Raw genomic sequence first — 9,659 nt, 5'->3', positions numbered from 1 at the left:
CTCGTATGATAGAAGGGTAGCCTTGGGTCTTACATTTTCCTTTTTTTGAGGCACTGCCTCTGTTATGACGCTCCTGTTCCTATGCACTGAACTGATTAATTAAGTTCGGGAGAAAAAGATAAAAGCCCGCCTACACTGAAAACTGATTGGTTGATTTAGCGAAACAGGCCAATCAGGATGCTCTCTGTCTTGGATGCGCTCAGGCATACACCACCAGCTCTATCTCTCCCGTAGTGTGCGCGCTACGCTCAGATGCACACACGCGGTCTCGGATGCACGCTCTTGATCGCTCACTCTAGATTCCGGGAGATTTTATCTAATTTGCGGGCGTCAGGGAGCCGCTATCAATATGCGGGAGATTCCCGGAACTTCTGGGAGACTTGGGTGACTGGAAATTGGAGAATAAAAGCATAGGCCTACATTTAAAACAGCAATGCTAATGGTTTGAAATAAATTGCGAGTTTGATTGGCTTCACTCTTGAACACATACACTGTATACAGTGTATGCTTGAACAAAACGAGTGAATGAATAAATAGTATAAACTCAAAAACAACTTTGGCATATTCAAAACTATCTATAGCCTACGTTCTTATATTAAAAGAGTTCACTCCAAATTATTGTCTAGTTGTAGGTGGTCATAAAATAAATTATTATCAACATAATAGCCTATTGTCTCCCATAAGTCCCAAAATGTTTGAAATAAAATTATCTGAAATGCAATGGCTTTCAATTCGATGTATGCCTAGTATTTAATCTGTGTAGCACACAGTTGATTTGACATTCATGAACAATCGTCGACACATGAAACAGTTTTAATTATTAGCTGCTTAGGCTACAGAATAATTATCCTTTGGCTTGCATCAGATAGGCTATAATATAGCCCACTGCAAAGCTGTCACAGGACAGCCTACCAAATGTGCATGACCCTTTATCAGCAGTAGACATATGTCTTTCATCAAAGATTATAACTAAAAATGCAATTATCAAGGTGATAAACAATGTAGCCTTAATACTTATGGGAAGCGAACCTGCGAACACGCAAGAATGTAATTCCTTTCCTATGCCGTCTCGTTGCACGTTACACCACCACCGATCGTTAATGTGTGTGATGTAGATGATTCCTAGAACCACACGCATGTGAAGTTAAAACATTTTTAATCGTATAATCTTTATACATTCTTTGAAGCTAGTGAATGTGTAAATCCATGCTTGGTGCACTGTCGGAAAAAACATGTCTAGGCCTACTTCTATTTTTGAAATTGTAGGCTACAGGTGACGAGAGCACAGGTTGAAGGAACCATCTTTTTGGACTCGTTTTCCGACAGATTGGTTTTTTTTTGCAACACAGCTTAATTTAGCTTGAAAGTTAACCTGCTACGGAGCAGGTTTAGCCTGACGAGCCAGACCCACATGGTCTGGGCACTCACCGTTCGCAGTGCTCAGTCAGAGGGGGATAATCAGTTGTCTTTCAAATTCCCTCTGTACGCAATAGGACAGCGGCAGCGCTATGAGTCCCATGCGTTTCCCACCAGCAGAGCTAGTTGGCTAGTTCAAATGTTTGCCAACTTAATAAAAGCTTAACTCGTGTCACACTGTTCGCCAACAGCAACATACATCTTATTTGTTTTCAAGTAGCAGGGAATTCAAGCCAAACTGTGCAACTCTGCCATCAATCATTATGTTAAGCCCAGCGGCGCCGGAACGAGTTTGAAAGTGGGGGTGCAAAAAAAAAAAAAGAAAGACAAATCTGGTTTCGGGCTGGGTTCCCCGAGACCATTTTGAAAATTCCAGAGGCCAACTATTCACGCACGTTTCACGTGGGATATTACGATATAAGATAGTCTAATAATAATTTTTAAGGTGCGTGGTTAGGTGCTGTGGTTTCATTCAAGCTGATTGGACTGCAAGTAGCGTCTTTTTACGCACAGAGTGATTTAGTCTAGGCTACAAGTTCTAAATGAATAATCTGCTAAAATAGCCTGATATTGACAGACACAGACACACCGGCATAGACTGAATTTCCATTCAAGGAATAAAGGAGGTAGTCTATAGTCTACAATAATAATAATCACAATCTCCATTTTCTGTCCTGTGCACGCAGCCAAGCCTTGTTAATGACTGTGATGAAAAGATCTGCACGTAACCTACTTGCTACATTTTGAAGGTTAGCGTAAAAGGTCCCCGGTAACCTGTCACTGTTTATCCCCGTAAGAAAACGACACTAGAATTAGTTACCCAACTGTGCCTGTTCCCTTTGTGTTTGACTGTAATCATGTTATACATTAATTAGTGATTAAAAATGACCTTTCTGCGCTCCATACTTGTAACACAAACTGATTTGACCCGAGTTTACGTGTGTGCCTGTCTGCACTCATGATTCTCTACAACTTTTTACTGCATTGCCATGAAGTAAAGGCAAAAAAGGTGTTTCTTTGTCGAACAAATTGGGATGCAATGTGAGCCTTGATATACCAATACCATGCAGGAATTTGCTAGGATCTCAAAACCGGATTATGAACATTATTTGCCATAGAGAAACACTCAATAGCGTTGGATTATAAACATGTTTTGCCACAAAAACAGAGAAAAACGTGAGGTGAGTCGAGCTATATGAAGTTATTATTTTGCGGTCACTTCGTCTGTTTTATATCCCAGAAGGATGTACTTGGTATCAAATGATAGCTCTGTGTCTCCTCTTTCATCTGACATGCGTGGCATATCTATGCGATGACAGGTCCGCGAGTAATTCAAACGAGAGTAATGGGTGTGCAGCTGGTTTTTGTACATGACGTTATTATTTTGCAGTCACTTTGTCCTTTTTCACAAGCCAGAAGGATCGACATACTTGGTAACAATGGATAGCCCTGTGTCTCCTCTTTCATCTGATATGCTTGCCATATCTATGCGTTCACGGGTTCGCGAGTAATTCAAACGAGAGTGGGTGCGCAGGTGAACGCAGAGACTGTAAATATGATGCAATTTGATTTAATTTCATGTTTTTTTTTTTTTATCTTCATACTTTAACGTACAGACAAGTGCGTGGTCTCGTTGGAAAGCCCTACTTCTGCTCTGTCACAGGATAAAGGCTTCTCGCTGCTATGAACAGTTGCGGAGCAATGTAACAGAGAAGAAAGGGTGTGTTTTTTGACGCACTTTGCATCAATCGGCTTCGAAGGGTTAAAATCTCACGTACCCCCTGGAGGGCCTTCACGTACCCCCATGTACTCCCGAAAAGTGGGGGTGCGTTCGCACCCCCTGCACCGGTGCTTCCGGCGCGCTTGGTTAAGCCAGAGACTTTCTAATGAGGAGACACAGCACTCAAAAAATACTCCATAGAAATGCATGGGGCTAGTTTGTCACGCCAATATGGCCGTTGTCTACACATATCCCACCCCTTCCTCGGCAAACCGTCGACATGTGAATACATTGAGCCAATCATATTGTGTGTTGTGAAGACATCGTGCCAATCATTTGTTGTGATCTCGCCGCTGGAGCAAGATTGGTGTCGTGAAGCCTTGCGCACGCGCAGTTCGACCCAAAGACTGTGCCCGATGAGTGCCCATAAAACGTTGGTATATGGCTGGTATATGACTTTGGTTAAGCCCACCTAACAACTCTATACACTATTTCATTGGCCTGATTGAGTTTCGATTTCTGGAGCTCACAAGCCGAGAGTTGCTAGACTAGCCCTGGCAGCCGCTAGGGGCACGTCTAGATTTCTAGGCTAGAGCAGGTTAGTTCTGTGGCATAAATTCCCATGGTTACCTGGGATTCACGTTAACCTCATTAATGGAACGGAATTCTCACTAAAATTACCGAGACTTATCGAAATAAGCCAGGTTTGGCCTTTAGCGAGGTTGATGGAATACCCCCCAGGTTTGGCTATAGAGGTTGATGGAATACCCCCCAGGTTTGGTTGACAGCATAAGATACCATGGTGATATAGCGACACTAAAACAGATCCACTTTCGTGTCACAGCATACCCTAGCTTTGAGCGCAACATACCTCGCTAACCCACTAATCGAGATTCGTAGTAGCCTAGGCTATACCCCACTGGTTTGACCGGTTTAAAAATATTTTTATTTGGTGTGAAACACACACATAGCCCTACATGTTTTTATGTTTGTTTTTATAATTTGTATTAATATTTATTTTATCATTATTTTATTTATAAGCTAAGGTTGCTAGCACAGGTGTCAAAATAGATAAAAAGACTTGCACTTTCTGTTTGTAGTCTTGTGTTTGAAAATACAGTATTTGAAAAAAAAACCATTGCATTTTAGGAAATAGCCGTTCTTTTTTATTATTATTATTATTCTTTAACACTGATGTGGCCCTCCAATCAGATGACATTGGCAGAAGTGGCCCCCAGCTCATTTGAGTTTGAGACCCCTGGGCTATAGGATATTATAGAGGTAGCCTAGCCTATTAGGCCTACAGAACATAACATTCTGTGATGTTCTGTAATAGGCCTACCTCTATAATATTCTATAGCCGCTATTAGTAGCCTAGTCTTATAGTAGCCTATTATAGTATGTCCCAAAATACTACAGTATTCCTAGATTCCTATAATATTTTGTCCCAAATACCAGAGCCATATAAAGGTAGAGTTGCGACAACTCCATTGACGCTAATGTTCCATTTTTTTCCAACAATGGCAGCTAATGGAAGCCAAATAGTTCCCGGAAGTTAACAATTAATAATAGCAGCAGTGCAGTTACAGCAGTATAGACTGTTTGTAGCCAACATTTCAGACTCAGATTTACATTCCTTTGCCTCATCCGAATAATAATAATAATAACAGTAGTAGTAAAGTAATAGTAGGCTATCAATAGCCTAATTATAATAATAAACTATGTATCGACTATGACTTTTCTGCTGCTCAGTCTTTATCAGTTCCTCATCAAATAGGCCTAAATTAAAAGAGGCTAAAAGCCCAATAAATGTGCCACACGTAATAGCCGAATATAAGATACTTGCCTATCCCATTTCAATTAGGCAGCACTACACCACCACGAACAAGCTGTCATTAAGTTTTTGCGTTTAGTAGGCCTACAACTTGACGTGACGTTTCTTGGGCATTTAGCTTCACCATCACGTCAAGTTGTAACGTATGCAATGTTCATCTAGGCTATGGATTTAAGTGGCTTAAAGGCAGCAAAAGTGGGATATAGTGCAACTGCTTCCCCAAAACAATTCCTCCATAACTGTGTTTAATCGTTTGATATGTGGATAACTTTCAGTGGACTAAACAAAAGGTAAAGATTTTGTTATCACAAGGCTTGCTGGTTCGTTATACTGTATGGCGAAGCATATAGCCAACTTTGTTTGCAGCAGTGAAGCTGAGTTTGTTGTTAAAGGAATTATTAGGAGTAAAATGCACTTTAGATCGATTTACGGATGATTGGGAGTACATACGTTGAGTTGACATCCAAATCATGTCGCCAAATCAACGCCAACAATTTCGTCGCCGTTTAAAAAAAAAAAGTTTAATTAAGAAATTCATTCTGGACTCTCTATCCGACCACATAAAGACCTCGGGATACTTCGGTTTGTCTTTAGGGACCCTCTACTCACTACCACGTAAGTGCAATGTTGTTTGGAACTGTAGAAGAGGTATAAAAATAGCGTTTTGTAGCAGCGAAATAATATGCCCTTCTCACTTCCACGCTAACGAGCTTTGACCAAAAACGGTAACATCGAACTTTCTCAAAACACATCCGAATGACATGATTTGGATGTCAACTCAACGTATGTACTCCCAAGCATCCGTAAATCGATCTAAAGTGCATTTTACTCCGGATAATTCCTTTAACATTGTTGGTAACTGTCAGGGAATTTAACCCCAACCAGAGACTTTCTAATGAGGAGACACAGCGCTCAAAAAATACTCCATAGAAATGCATGGGGCTAGTTTGTCACGCCAATATGGCCGTTGTCTACACTTATGGCTCCCACACACAGCTGCGTGCATCGCGTTGCTGGAGACGCATCCCATTCACTTTAAATGGGCTCACGTGATCCGATGCCGAACTAAATTGTGGGTCCGTCGCGTCGCGTTTCTCCCGCTGCTCGCGTTGAGGAGTTCAGCTGTTGCTGCACCGACAGACGGCACCGGCCAATCAAGCCAATCTACGGACGGCACCAACCAATCACATTACGGTTTTACTTCAAGTCATTTGCATAGCTACCGTCGGGAACACCCACTGGAATGCGTTGACGGAACGCAGCTGTGTGTGGGAGCCGATATCCCACCCCTTCCTCGGCAAAACGTCCACATGTGAATACATTGAGCCAATCATGTGGTGTGATGTGAATACATTGAGCCAATCATATGGTGTGTTGTGAAGACATCGTGCCAATCATGTGTTGTGATCTCGCCGCTGGAGCAAGATTGGTGTCGTGAAGCCTTGCGCACGCGCAGTTCGACCCAAAGACTGTGCCCGATGAGTGCCCATAAAACGTTGGTATATGGCCGCCGAGTGGAGGGATTTGCCTAAAAGGACTTTGCCCCAACATACAAGAACCAACACGTAGTATGGCTTTGCCCACAAACTCTGGTACCAAGAGGAGAGCCTGCTAATGTAAGGAAGAATTCCTCACACCATCAGTCTCTGACTCTGCAGCCCAAAAGCTGTGTCTTTTATTGTACAGATGCACACAGAAAATAGAAAGCAAGACATAGCGACTTCATTGTGACATACTCTTATCTCACCCACCCACACACACACACAGACAGGGCATCTGTCAACACTCCCGTTTTTCCCGGGTTTCTCCCGTATTTCAAGGTCATCTCCCAGCACCCTCCCGTTTTGTTATTTCTCCCGGAAAACTCCCGTAATTTGCATGGCCATCAAACTTCATTTTAAAATCATTGATGCATTCAGGTTGCCAGAATGTGTATGAAATACACCCTACACATACACGATCACTTTTAATTTTCAACCGTTTTGTCATAGGCTAAAACCTGGCAACCCAGATAAGGAAGCGGGTGCAGCCTGAGTCTCGTCGTAAGCAAGCTGGCTAGATGAATGGCCTACTCCAGAACTAGCTGTTGTGAAATTGTTGGGAATTTAATTGATCTGACAGCAAGCAGCTTTGGAGTTTTGGAAGTAGGCTGCAGGCAGGCAGCTGGTGGATACATAACTGGCATGCGTAAGGTAATGGTAAGGTAAAAGCAACGACCGAAATTCAGTGTTGAAACACGTGTATGAAACGTATTAAATATGCAAACACAGATCCGGTATAAACACTGACCCCCCCCCCCCCCCCCGAAAAAAATCTCCCGTTTTTGGAAAGTTAAATGTTGACAGGTATGAGACAGGGTGCAGTTCCTGTCTGTCTGGGTGCACACTTAACTTGTACTCTCTGTTCTTAGAACTCAGCACAACAACATTTAACTTGAACTCTCTGTTCTTAGAACTCAGCACAACAATATTTCTGCTTACACAAATGGTTATACAATGATAATAATTTCCTTACAGTAACGTAAACGTTTCTTCAGTTAGGAGCAGTAGCCTACTGTTTTTTTATGTTGCATTCATTCATCAGTTACAAAGCTAAGTCTCTACCAGCTTTCGGAAAATCAGATCATGCCGCTGTCTTCCTACTGCCTATGTACAAGCAGAGAAGTCCGACGGACCCCCCAGTGACGAAGGAGGTCAAGCGCTGGACTGACCAATCGGAAGCCAGGCTACAGGACGCCCTTAGCAACGTTGACTGGGAGATGTTCAAGCTGACATCAATGAGTTTACGGAAGTATCATTGAGTTACATCAATATGCTAACTGATTCCATCATCCCAACTGTAAAGATCCGAAGCGTCCCTAACCAGAAGCCATTTCTCCTCCATCTATCTACCCATGTCCTTGATTGCCTAGCCTTTCTCCCCCCACCCCACCCCCATCCCCAACACACACACAAAAAAAACACACACACTTACATCATCACTGTCATCACCTCACATACATACAGCACACTGCTTGCTACAGTAAGCCTCCTCTACATACTTGCTGCACACTGCCCCCCCCCCCCTCCCTACATACACAGCACATTGTCTTCAGGATCTTCTCCAACACACATCCTCTACATACTTACAGCACACTGCCCTCACCTACCCACACACACACTACACACACACACACACACAGTCACTGCTCCACTCCCCTCCCGCCCACACACACATCTTCACTGTCATCACTCACATACATCATACATACAGTACTCTGCTTGCAATAGTAAGTCCCTTCACCATACTTGCAGTACACTCCCCCCTCTCCCCTACATACACAGCACATTATTTCATCAGGAAGCTTCTCCAACACACATCCCCAACATACTTACAGCACACTGACCCCCCCCCCCCCCCCCCCCAAAATACACAGCACATTGTCTCATGAGGAAGCTTCTCCAACACACATATTGCACACTGCCCTCTCCCCACATACACAGCACACTATCCCATCTCCCCTGTCATCCCCCCAACACACACACCAAGACCCCTGGCAGTTGGGTTTGCCCCTTGAGCCGTGGATCTGCCCAAGGTTTCTTCCTTGGTAAGGGAGTTTTTCCTTGCCCCTGTTGCTCTTGGGTGCTCCTTGTTGGTGCCCCCCCGCCCAATCCCAATCCTCCCCCACCTTTTTTATGCAGCCCTTGCCACTTAATCTACTAAATCTACTTTTTACCCCCCCATAAATGCACAAATAGGCTGACACCAGACATAATTTCACTGCATTTCTTACTTCCAGTAACTATATGCATGTGACAATAAACTTCCTTGTATCCTTGTATTTTCATTGGCAAAAGCTAGCCTAATATGCATCAGAACCTATATAGATTTGAGGGAGCTGCAGCTAGCATCAGCACGGTCATATTAACACAGCAGGCACTAGCCCAGTGAAGGATCGTGTAAACCCCATCCCCAGAAACCAGTTTCAAACCAAGCTTGCGCTGATATGATGCATGATCACTGATCAAATTGCTATTTTCTGACAGGATGAGCACAACCATGCAAGTTCTCTGAATCTCAATTCTTTAGCCTAGCATCTTAATGCTGTATTCACAGCACGGTGAATGACAAACGGTGACAAAATGCTGTTGTTTATGAGTTCATAGCTGGTTATTTATCAAGGACTATATCACGTTTTATATGTTATTATGATCACTCGCATCGCATTGCCATGGGGTTACTGTGTAGGTAATGCTACGGTTAACTTAACATGCCCACCATTACACTGGAGAGATGTTAGAAAACTTTTAAACTTTTTTTTTTATTATTATTCTCCCGAGACGCTAGCTAGTTAAGGTAGTTCACTCATTATCTCAGATCAGTGAAGAACTACCAGAGAAAACGTTGGGGAGAAAACTCAAACAAGTTAATGTTAGACTTAGACTAGCTATGTTACAGTTTCTCGTTGCAAAATTAAAATCTCCATGTAGGCTACACGCAGTCTCAAAAACACTGTTTACAGCTCTTGAGTCACGTAGGCCTAGGTCATTTTTTTTATAACGATAATTTAGATAGGCCTAGGCTACACTTATGGGGTGGGTGCTACTGCGTTTTCTAAAGAATCTCCCGTCTTGGTTTTGTACAGAAATTAATATTAAGTGACACATAGGCTACGTAAAAGCGAGAAAAAAAGGTCACCTTCCGATATTT

This window comes from Alosa sapidissima, chromosome 21 (assembly GCF_018492685.1).
Source record: "Alosa sapidissima isolate fAloSap1 chromosome 21, fAloSap1.pri, whole genome shotgun sequence".
Taxonomy (NCBI): Eukaryota; Metazoa; Chordata; class Actinopteri; order Clupeiformes; family Clupeidae; genus Alosa; species Alosa sapidissima.
Note: the sequence above shows the minus strand (reverse complement) of the source record.